Raw genomic sequence first — 12,065 nt, 5'->3', positions numbered from 1 at the left:
CAAGGAAGAGAACAGAAGATAAATTGTAATTAAGATTTAAAAATTAAGAAGCATTTGGATGTTTTAGTTGTTGTCCAACAAGGACAATAGTGATTGTGGTCCAGCAAGAGCCTTGATATGGTTGCAAGGGTTTCTACATATCCAGTGAGGCCATCTTCTCAGAAGGGCAACCCCTCTCCACTGTACTACAAAGTGGTTTTGAGAGTCTGTTTAATTTCCAAAACAATTTGTACTACATTGAATGTCCATGGTTGTCTGAAAGTAAGAGCCTGTTTTCTGCATATCACCAAGTGCTGTAAATAATGGGCACCAGGGTTCAGATCCATTTTAGGGCCAGTTATGTCTAAATAATCAAGACTGATTTAAAAATAAGTGATTCTAAAGTGTGTGATGGAAATATAAGTGTCTATTCTGTGAAGCTATGGAAAGCTGGGACATCTGTGCTGATTGTCATTGGCAAGAGAGACATACAATAGTTGATTCAAGAGAGCAGAGCAGGAATTGTATTACAGTCACTTATCAGATTGCTGAATGGACAATTTTTCTCAACCTGCTGACACCTAATCCACTCCTATACCTCCCTACAAAATGTCTGTTCATAATAATCCTGAAAACAATAGGTTATGCATGAGGGGAATGGAGAAGAACATGCTCAAGGGTAATGTATAAGTTATACATCAAACAGGCCAGACTGTGCATTATCTTTTGAGTAAGTTCCAAAATATGCAGGTTATAAACTGGCACCAGAGTGAAGGTGTTTCACAAATAGCAAACTCAGAAGGCCGAGCACCTGTCCGTTCAGAATATTTCTACAGGTATGCACAAATATAAAGGTAAAGTGTGCTGTCAAGTCGATTTTGACTCCTGGTGCCCACAGAGCCCTGTAGTTTTCTTTGGTAGAATAGAGGAGGGGTTTACCATTGCCTCCTCCTGCGCAGTATGAGATGATGCCTTTCAGCATCTTCCTATATTGCTGCTGCCCGATATAGTACTAGTGGGGATTCGAACTGGCAACCTTCTGCTTGTTAGTCAAGCATTTCCCCACTGTGCCACTTAAGGTGACTATATGCACAAGCATACCTGTTTGTAAATTAATGGGGAGAGGGGATGCAAAAACAGTCTGAGGACTAATTAGTCCTCATTAATGCTCAGTGATCTCCAGGAATCACATAATTAAGGGGTCAGTTGGCAAAATAACCCAAGCACTGGACTTGGATTAAGAGAGGGAGAGCACAGGAGGCTAGCTGGGAGGATTTCACTTTCAGAAGTACTGTAATCCCCTGAAGAATGTTACCTTGTTTGTTATCAGCAGGGGATCTCTATCAGGCAGTTGAGAGGATAGCTTGCTTTTGATGTGAATCACTACCTGCCTACCAGACTATGTATTGTAATGTTTATGGACTTTACATTCAATGAATGTATACTTAGCACCTTTGGTTTCAATTCAATCTTCTCTCAAATAAGTGTGTACAAAATTGTAGCCTTGATTAAAAAGCTGTGCTCTTTTTTTTGTTTTGTTCTATTGCTGCTGTTAATGTGTCAAGGAAAATGGTCGAGCAAAGATATCTTCCCCAACTATTCTTGGTAGATATCCAGAGCAAATACAAATCAACTGGAAATTGCAGCTGCTAATTTGCATATGCAAATTATTTGCAAGCCAATTTACATAATGTGAAAATTAGGCACCTGGATTTGGAGACGCAGAATATGGCAACCCTGCCTGCAACATTTTTAAATAGCTGCTTCCCTTGTAAACACAAAGCAATCTTATGTTCGTTAACTAAGCTTTATTCAGAAACAACTCCATTTTCTTCTTTCTTTCTTTCTTTCTTTCTTTCTTTCTTTCTTTCTTTCTTTCTTTCTTTCTTCATTCAATTTTTATACCGCCCTTCCAAAGTGGCTCCGGGCTGTTTACAATTAAAACAAAACCATTAAAACCAATAACAGTTAAAATAGAAATATATAAATATATATATTTCTCCTAGGTGTGCCTTCCAAAATGCGTCCCGGCAGCTCAGCTGATTGGCTGGGCTGCGGAGGTGCCTGATTGGCTGGCGCACCCAGCAGAGAGGACAATTGGCCGGCAGCGCGGGCCAGGGCTGCTGGCGGGCCTGGCCTGGCGACGACGGGTGGTGCGAGGGGCGAGGCAAGGAGGAGGACAGGCCGAGGGCCGAGGAGGCGGCAGTGTGGCGGGGCCCGATACTGGGGTGGGGTGGGGTGGGGGAGAGGTGGCCGGCCCCCAAAGAGGCCGGCCGCAAAGACTGGCAAGCGGCTCTCGGCGGGCCTGCTGGCGGTGGAGGCGGCTCTCGGCGGGCCCACTGGAGACTGGGGGGGAGAGGTAGCCTGCCCAAAGACCACACAGATGCTTTGTGCGGGTCAGCTTGTAAACAATATAAAACATCAATTAACAATTAAAACATCATAAAAACAAGTAAACAACCAGAACAATTTTTAAAAAACCCTGGAAACCAGGTCATAGCATTAAAACAATTAAAACTAATTAAAAACCCTGGAAGGCCAGGCCAAACAGATAGGTTTTAAGGGCTCTTCTGAAGGGCCCTCCCTTTTCTTTCTGAATCCACACCCCTCACTCTCTACAGGATCCCCACTAGGACAAATTCTAATTAACAAAATATAAAAGATTTCTAGATAGAATAAAACACATCCCTCCCCTTTATAATAACCAGAATTGAATTGATCTTAAATTTGGTGACAAAGTTTTGAAGTCTTTTAGGTGGTCTTATTATGCACACTTCTCCAAATTATTGGGGTGTCTGGCAAAGAAGATGTTAACGTTTGTTTTCTGGTACAGAGGAGTGTCCATCCCTTTCATCAGGTCAAAACTGGAGGCAAGATCAAATTCCTTTCCAGTTCCTCTCTTGAGATCATATTCCCTTCCCTCTTTTCTCATAATATGCATGTTTGAAAGTCTCGAACTGTTCCATTTCTTTCCATCATCCAATGACAGAATCTCCTCCGATTGTGATTCTTTTGGTTCAGAATACTCACTTTATAAGGCAACTGTACTTGAAAAAAGTCCCCCACCTGAAACATTTGCTATTTCATACCCCATTTCTGATCCACATACAATTTATATTTTTGTTGCTTCTCCCTTACCTGATCATAAATCTCTGTATCCTCAAGGTCAGATGGCATGGAAAGCCCTATCAGTTGTTGCCATTGGATAGGGAAGTGCATGGCTCCGAACTGGTCCGGTTTGGCACGGGGGGGGTGTACCTTTAAGGGTGGGGGGGTAGTACTTACCCCCCGCCGCTCTTCCCCCTCCGGCGCTGTGGTTTTTGGTAAAGTTTCTGGGGCGGCAGCGTGTGACGTATGCGGAGCGCGCGCACGGTGGTGGCAGGTATGCACGCACGCACGCTGGAACGGGCGCAAATGCGTGTTACTTACTTAGGCTCTGGCAGGCTAACGACGGGGGCAGAGGCAGCAGGGAGGAACGCTGCCGCCCCAGAAACTTTACCAAAAACCACAGCGCCGGAGGGGGAAGAGTGGCGGGGGGGGGGTAAGTACTACCCCCCCGCCTTTAAAGGTACAACCCCCCTCCGTGCTGAGCCGCCGGACCGGCTCAGATCCGAACCGGTTCAGAGGCCTCCAGCATGGCCTCCGAACCGGTTCGGGCACATCCCTACCATTGGATAAGTTTGGTGGTAGCTTTGTGTCCTCTCGGCAGCTTAAAAGGTGATTTTCCTGTAGTAGAATGAGTAGTTTGATAAGCAAATAGTTTTATGGATTGCCTCCTTCCAAGGGTGTTGTTGCATTGTAGCCAGTTGTAAACCTTCTTTCACTAAGCTGTTCATTCTTTCCACTAAGCCAGGGTTTCTTAACCTTGGGCCCCCAGATGTTGTTGGACTACAACTCCCATCATCCTCAGCCACAAAGGCCATGTCTGGGGATGATGGGGGTTGTAGTCCAACAACATCTGGGGGCCCAAGGTTAAGAAACTCTGCACTAAGCCATTCCTTCGACAATGGTACAAGGAAATAGCATTGTGTGTTAGCCCATTGTTATGCAAGTATTGCTCCATTTCTAATGAGGTAAGTCACTTGTCAGTCACTTGTTCTTTAGGAAGACCTTCGCTCACAAAAACTGCAGCCATGAAGGGACAGCTCACTCGTTACATGCATGTATGGTTGAAGATATTCAGGTATCTAATTTTTGCATGTCTATCCATTTGTCATGTAAGGTTTAAGTTCAGTAAGCAGTTGATCAGCACTGAGGGCCACTTTCTGCTCAGAAGACGTGATCACTCCATGAGGGGATGAAGCTATTTGTGAAATTACTACTCCTTCATCTTCTTCTTCTGTAATCGCCTCTTGGCCTGGAAGTCGAGATAACCAATCTGCAGTTGTGTCTGCAGACCTGGCAGATATTCCAGCTGGAATTCAAAGTCCATAAGTCTGGTGATCCATTTGGCTATTCTTGGGCCCCCGAGTAGTAAATAAAGCATATAGGGGTTTATGGACTGACCATAAAGTGAATTTTCTGCCACACAAGTAAGTCCTGAAGTGCCTCACCACTCAGAAATATGCCACCCAGAAACATGCTAGAGCTCCTTTTTCAATGACAGAACACATCTTTTCTCATGTAGCAAGCATTCTGGAAGCAAAGGCTTCTGTAACTTCCCTGTCCCCTTTTTTCTGGATCAAGATAGCACCCAAACAATATTCAGAAGCATCAGTGGTTACAATAGTGTGTCTGTTGATGTCCAAAGAAATGAGAGAAGGGCTTTCAGCAATGGCTGATTTGATAGTCTGAACGTCTGATTTGATAGCCTTGCAGGATGCATCCCATTTAAATGGTGCATTATTTTTAAAAAGAAGACACAATGGAGCAACTTTGGAGGTAAATTGTCTAACAAATTTAGAGTAATAGAGTCCTAAAAATGAGCGAAGTGCATCCTTGTTATGTGGCTCTGGTGCTCCCCGAATAGCTTTCACCAAGCCTGTTTTGGGATGTACGCCACTCTGAGATATTGTCTTTGTTTGGACATAATGCCAAACCAGAGGCAAATGTGCCTGAGGTTGGAATTCGTGATCGTCCAAAAGCGTGAAGCTGCAGTTCCATCACCCAACCATGGCTCCATTTTTGCTCCCAAACCTGAATTTGAACCCATGGTTTGTAGTGAGTTTCACTGCTGAAACCTGAAGTCTGAAGGCAACAGTGTGTCCTCTGAATTCTGCTGCTGCTATAACCTGGATTTCATGCACAAGCTCCTCCCACTACCATAGAGAATTCGGCTCACAGCAGCCCATAAATGCATCAGTTCTAGGGAGGTCGTGTTTCTTGGTTGCCACCTCTCAGAGCTGATGCCTTGCCCTCTGGCCTCTCTTTGCTCCTCCTGTCACTGATTGACACCAAGGATGTTGTGTCCCTGCAGTTGCTGCATGTAAAGGGATGGAACGGCACTGGGGAAAGCATGCTTTAAATAAAAGGAGAACAGACACATGTGTAAGGAGCCCTTTCATTGACCTAACAGCTGATCTAGCCCCATTCCCGGGGCTCTCAGACGTTGTCAATGGAGTGTAGTTTCTTTGGTCTTAATGTACACAAAGGTGCAGTGGGGGGATGTGGAACCAGACTGAGAAACATGCCCGAGAATCCCGAGGGAAGGCGCTGCTTGCCGGGCCATGGGGGGGGGGGGCTGGTTGTCTGGTACTCCAGGAACAGCTCTTATTGTCTTCCTAGGAAGGAATATATATATTAAGGCAGGCAAAGGATCCTACGGTTTGGTTTGCTGTAACCTGTTACAGTTTAACCATGGTAACTTGCTGCAACTAGGCCAGCAGACCTGGGTAAAGCAGTGTGGAAGACCCAACTCGTCCTTGTGCCGGCTTGCAAACTGGGGGTTGGTAGAGGGGTGAGCCTTCTCATGAGAGGGCCAGTCTACTGGAGAAAACAGAAACACCAATGCATTTCAGCTCTCCATTTGACTGCACTCTCCTGAGGTAAATAGGAGGCCACACTGTTGTGGGTCTCCTGGCACTACTGATTAACAATAGAACTCATACTCTGTACCTTCTCCCTTGCACCCAACCCTTCCAGACTCCAAAAGGAGTCCAGGTCGCTTTGGGTGTTCTAGCGGTTGGGCAGACAAGGAGAGATTGGGGATGAATCCTACGTCTCAGGCTAATTAGTAACGGCTGAGCCCAATGCTGTGGTGGATGCAAACCAGCCACCATGGGAAACCAGCACTCTGAGATGGGACACTATGCATTAGGATGGTCCCTGGCTAGCCAGGTGACCATGAGAAGCTAACCCAAATATGGAGATGTGTTATGTGGAGACCAGACTCTTTTAAGGGGCACTTATATTCTTGCATGTAACAAACTCATTCTGCGAACATATGAGAAAAAGTAGAGGGAACGCTCATGCAGTCTATCTTTAACTAGTACACATGGGAAGAAAGGGGTCCAATCTTCTCTTCCCAGGGGAGGGAACAGGGGGGCCATGAGATTCTTTCTCCCCAACTGTGGAAGTCAGTAGTGCAAGCAGTGTGAGGAAATGGTTAAAATGTCTTTGCCCTGCCAATGGTAGGAGAACATTGTTGAAAAGGCATGGATCATGTTGAGCACGCCCCCTCTAACATTGCAGCCAATGGTTGCAGCTTCACTAGCATGCTGACACCCAGTGGTGCACCTAGGTGATTTTGGTGCCTGGATCTGAAGGCTTTGGAGCCCCTGCCCCCGCCATGAGCCCCCCTCCCCACCGCCAGGGGTAAGAGTGCTTCTGACCCCCCCCCACAAGAATTTAACCCTTCCCGCATTGTCATGCTTGCAACATGTGCAATCTTTCTGGGCACTTTACTCTGAGTCACAAATAAGCCCGCGTGGACCCACTTTGGGCGTGGCTCTGTCTTGGATCCAGCCTGGCTGTAAGTGCCCGTAAGTGCTCTTCTCGCTCTCCACCTCACCTACAACTCTGCATCAGTGGCCGTGTCAGCCAGATGCCAGGGAGCCCAGCGTGCGGTGGCAGCAATGGAGTGAGGTGGAGGGGAGGGGAGGGGAGGACAGCTCCGGCTCAGGTGTGGGGACCCGGGGAGGAGGAGGAGGAGGAGATGGGCCACCGCGATGGGAGACTACAGCCTGGCAGAAGAGTGCCCAGGGAGTGAGAAGGGGCCCAGGAAAGCCAGCTGTGGTCCTCCTCCAGGACATGGGGGCTGGTGAATGCCAGGGGCCCCAGCGGCAAGAGCCAGAAAGACAAAATGCTAGATAAGGGAAGGAGCCAGGGAGTACTTGGGCTGGGAGGGAGGACGGAACAGCGCCAGCCAGATGCAAGAAGAGGAGGAGGAGGAGGAGGTCTGGGCAGGAAAGCGAGGCAGCGAAGAGACAGGAGGAGGTAGAGTTGCCATGTCCTCCGATTCTAGGTTTCACCCAGATTTTAAGCATCTCACCCAGTTTGCTTAGACCACCCAGAGTCTCCCAGATTTCAGATTTCATTTTAAAAAACAAACTAAGCTATAGCACTTGTAGAAGCGGAGTTATGGAGCAAAACATGTAGTCACTATTCTGCTCAAAAATTATTTTCCAGCCAATTTACATAATATGCAAATTAGGCACTTGGATTTGGAAAGCCAGAATATGGCAACCTGAGGAGGAGGAAAGAAAGAGGCAACAGGAATAGCTGAGGAAATGCAAGAAGGAGTGTCCAGAGGGCTTTTGCAATGCAATTTGGTTTAATTGCACTTTACCTAGCAGGGTAGCAGCAGGGCGGGCATGTAGCAGTGGGGCAGGTGCGGGGTGCAGCAGGAGGCCCCCAGGACATCTGGAAGGCTCCCCCCCGGACTCAGGTGGTCATAGACTGGTGTCCCAAGGTCCGGGGGTAAGAGTGCCTCTGCTGACACCTTGCCCACTGTCTGGCAACGTGAGCAGAATGGAGCTTGCTGGGATATAGTCTGGGTGGACTAGGAAGAGGGAGGGAGACCTCTACCCAGAAACCAGAGGTTGCTAAACTGCAGTTAGTCAATCATCTGCACCATGATTCTTGGCCTCACAGATTAACCACAGCTTCGTCTACCCAAGGTTTCACACTATGTCCATTGTGTAGGGTTGCCATATTCTGGTGTTCCAAATCCGGGTGCCTAATTTGCATATTATGTAAACTGGCTTTAAAATAATTTTCGAGCAGAATAGTGACTGCGTGTTTTGATCCATAACTCTGCTTCCACAGGAGCTAGAGTTTAGCTTTTGTAAAAGAAAAGAAATGAAAGCTGAAATCCAAGTGAATCTGGTTGGGATAAACAATCTGGGTGAGATGCTTATAATCCGCGTGAAACCCAGAATTCTGGGAGGCCTGGCAACTCTACCATTGTGTGTCCCAGGTACGTCACTGAGTGTGTGCAAAAATGACATTCCTCTGCGGAGATCAGGGCCGGACTGGGGGCACTGAGAGGGCGGTGGAATGTATGTGGGGAGGGCGCTGAGTTTTGAGCAGAATGGGTACTTAAGGGTGGGAGTATTCATTGCTGCAGAGTGTGGCGGGGCGCAGGGGCACCCCGTGGGTGGGGTGCACCGGGAATATGCCCTGTTGCCCTGTGGGCCAGTCCGAGCCTGGCCGAGATAGTAAGTCTTGTTCTCTGGGCTTGTTCTCTGGGTGGTTAGCCTCACCTCATAAGAGCAGCCTTAATGGATCAGGCCCAAGCATCCTGTTTCCCACACTGGTCCACCAGATTCTTTTGGAAAGTCTGTGGCTCTTAAAATATAGTACGACCACCCTCCTCTGTGAGGCAAGATGAGCTAAGTCCCTAAGCAGCTAGTTGGGAAAGCATATGGCTATGCAAGCGTACCTTACTCTGAGATCTCTTTAGTTAAACCCAGAACATCTCAGTACAAATACACAAAGTAGAGTTTCAAATTCTGCACATAAAATTTACCTTGCAGAAATCTCCACCTTTCCTAGCTACCTTGAAAACAGGTGTGGCCACTGGCCATCAAGCTGGGTATCTTTCTTGGAATGCAGAAGGTTGCCCTGAATGTACATACCCATTTTCATTCCAATGTCTCAGGGATAAATCACATTGTGTTGTCTTTTACATCTTTTTTGACTCCCTTGAGAAAGGGTGCAAATGTCAAGCTGGGGCTCATTCTTAAAAGACAGAATGTTCTCTTGAATATGCACACCCAACATTCCCTCTGATGTCTCAGTGGGGAATTTCCTCAAGCACTACCTTTGGTTAGAAACAGGAATTATTTTAAGCTGGTATTCAAATGGAAAATGTAGATTTATGCCTTGGATCTGTAGAAAATTTCATTGCGATATTCCAAAGCTGGAATTTTGCATTACAAACAGAATTACAAACTGAGTGCCAATGGCTGAGTTAAAACAAAGGCCTAATTCTGTTTGGTCAATAATTTGTGAGGGATTGTAACTGTCATGAGAAGGAATAGCAAGAGGGTAAGTATGTATGGTGCCAAAAATTGAAAAGAAAACTGTTGAACAGGTCTTTAAGAAACACCAGACCACTTTTACAAAAAACATTCCATAGGAATGTGGTTAGCCTCACATGCACATTCATGCACATTCCATAGGAATGTGCATGGACCGGTTCAGAAGCCCTTTTACGGACCTCCAAACTGGTTTGAATGTCTGGCAGTTTGGCCGGTTCGAAGGTGGGCGGGGGGATAGATTTAAGGACCAGGGAGGGTGCTCTTACACCCCCATTGCATTTTCCCTGCTGGTGCTATCATTGAAATTGGTCCCACAGGGCAGCAGCGTACCTCCTTGCTGCCCTGTTGTACATCAGACCAGAAGTACCCGGAAGTGCTCGGTGTGCATGCGCACACTGCAACATGCACGTGTGTGTGCGGTGTCGTGTGCAATGTAACCCCCCCTTCAAGCACAACGTGCATACATGCACCAAGCACTTCCACACCGATGTACACCGGGATGGCAAGGAAGTACACTGCCGTCCCGCGGGACAGATTTCAATGACAGCACCGATGAGAGAAACACAGTGGGGTGTTGTAAGAGCACCCTCCCCAGTCTTTAAAGCTACCCCCGCACCTTTGTACGGGCAGGTGCCGGTTCTGTGAATGCCACTAACATCCCAGGCAGGTTTTACAGGAGAGGAGAGCTGGTCTTGTGGTAGCAAGCATGACTTGTCCCCATAGCTAAGCAGGGCCTGCCCTGGTTGCATCTGAATGGGAGACTTGATGTGTGAGCACTGCAAGATATTCCCCTCAGGGGATGGAGCCGCTCTGGGAAGAACAGAAGGTTTCCAGTTCCCTCCCTGGCTTCTCCAAGATAGGGTTGAGAGAGATTCCTGCCTGCAACTTTGGAGAAGCCGCTGCCAGTCTGTGAAGACAATACTGAGCTAGATAGACCAAAGGTCTGACTCAGTATATGGCAGTTTCCTATGTTCCTATCAAGGGTCTGAGAGTTTACTGAAATATATTCTGATTTTGAGCCCATTCACACGACTGGGTGGGCAGGGGGAAGGCTGTGCTCCACGTACCTTCTGCCCCAGATGATGACTTTTAGGAGTCAGCGTGCCACCACACTCCCTGGCTATCAATGCTGCTCTGTTGCAGCACAGAGGATCGGAGGCCATTATGATGTGTCCTGGCCTCTGGGTTTCCCACAATGTACCAAGAGCAGTGCATTGGGGGATTCCCACAGGAGACTAACACTCTAGGCGCTCATCTTTGAGTCTCCTCGGGCTAAATGTAGCCTAACAATACACACAGTCCCAGAGCCAAGGTTAACAGGGTGCTGGCCAACATTAACCCAGGCTAAAAAGCAGGGCTAGGTGCTGCTGCACTGCAGGGATTGGGCCCGATCCTGGCAGTTTTGATGCGCAGCCTAACCCAACCTGGGGTTCCCTAGCCTAAGTTAGGCTGTGTGTAAGAACAGCCTCAGTGTTGGTCCAAAATGGCATATTAGGCAAACATTCAACAGGTGCAACCTTTTCCACTGCTGTCACTGAGATTCTGCCCGTTGAATACCAGCCACTACTTATGTAGTCTTTTAAATGCACATGAGCATTGACATCCCAAATACGTTCAGCCCTATGCAGTTTGTTTCCTACAACTGCAGTTTTGAGGAAAGAGCATATTAGTCCAAAGTACTGTAACTTTAAATCACACGCCTGGCTTTTTAAAACTCTGTTGAATTTCTGCTTATCACAAGGGAGGCATTTAAAAGTACTGAAGCTCTGTCAGAAAAGCAAAAGGTGTGAAGTGTGTTAGAAAAATAATTATTTCAAATTCTGCAACAGAAAGACGCCTCTAAGCCTTTATTCTTTACACGAACGAATACATTAGTCTTTGTGCGTTTTCCCCGCTCGTACCTCGCCCATGGAGCACGCTACCAAATGCCATCGAGAGCCGGAAGTTTTGTGAGGGAAGGGAACTGTTCTGCTAAGACTAAGACCCATGAGCGCTGGAAGCAAGCATTACGATCGGAAGTTGCTTGTCGCAACTTCCGGCCCTGAGGGGAGGGAGAAGGGCGAGTGTAAGAAAATCTCGCGAGCCGTGGCCTGGTCGGAGGAATGAACCGAAGTCTCCTGCGTGGAGATAGGCTTCTGCCTTCTTACCTCACACGGGTGCGCGTGCGCAGTTATGCCGGGTGCGCCGGCCGTCTCCCTTCTGTCTGTGTGAGAGAGAAGTGCACAGCGCGGACGTCGGGGACCGTTTGGCGGTCGCTCTTCTTCTCACCGCGCCCCCCCCCCCCGGTACTGGACTGAGCCGAGTGACTGGTGGGCGAAAACCGAGGAGGAGCAGGAGATCCCGGCGTCGGGACTGGAAGCCAAAGGTTGCGGAACAGGCTGACGTTCGCGGCCGAAGCTTCAAGAGGAGAGGCGCGCAGGCCGCGCTCGGGGCCCTGCCGGGAAATGGGGCGAGCTGATGTCAGGCGCGGAGGAGGCCGCCGGCGCTGCCCTTAGGAGCCTGTGGACGCGAAGGCGGAGAGGCACCGATTGGCCTGGCCAGCCTTTCTGGCGGATCTTTCCGTTCCATGCGAGGAGGCGGCGGCGGCGGCCAGCGGTCGGGTTTTGTCCTGCGTAGCGGAGCCGGCTGGTGAAGGGGCCTCCCCCCCAAATGGCGGCGGCTGCT

At 48.3% G+C, this 12,065-nt stretch overlaps 1 long non-coding RNA gene across 1 annotated transcript; it reads right to left on the bottom strand.

Moving 5' to 3' along the window:
- Window positions 1-1,767: 1,767 nt before the first annotated feature.
- On the bottom strand, window positions 1,768-11,688 carry LOC128330755 (uncharacterized). The gene is made up of 2 exons (XR_008310241.1): window positions 11,549-11,688; window positions 1,768-1,907 (listed from the first exon to the last, which is right to left on the bottom strand). It is a non-coding gene; the product is annotated as an uncharacterized LOC128330755 (long non-coding RNA).
- Window positions 11,689-12,065: the final 377 nt, after the last annotated feature.

Source organism: Hemicordylus capensis, chromosome 6 (assembly GCF_027244095.1).
Source record: "Hemicordylus capensis ecotype Gifberg chromosome 6, rHemCap1.1.pri, whole genome shotgun sequence".
Classification (NCBI taxonomy): Eukaryota; Metazoa; Chordata; class Lepidosauria; order Squamata; family Cordylidae; genus Hemicordylus; species Hemicordylus capensis.
Note: the sequence above shows the minus strand (reverse complement) of the source record. Positions and strands in the feature narration are given on the sequence as shown.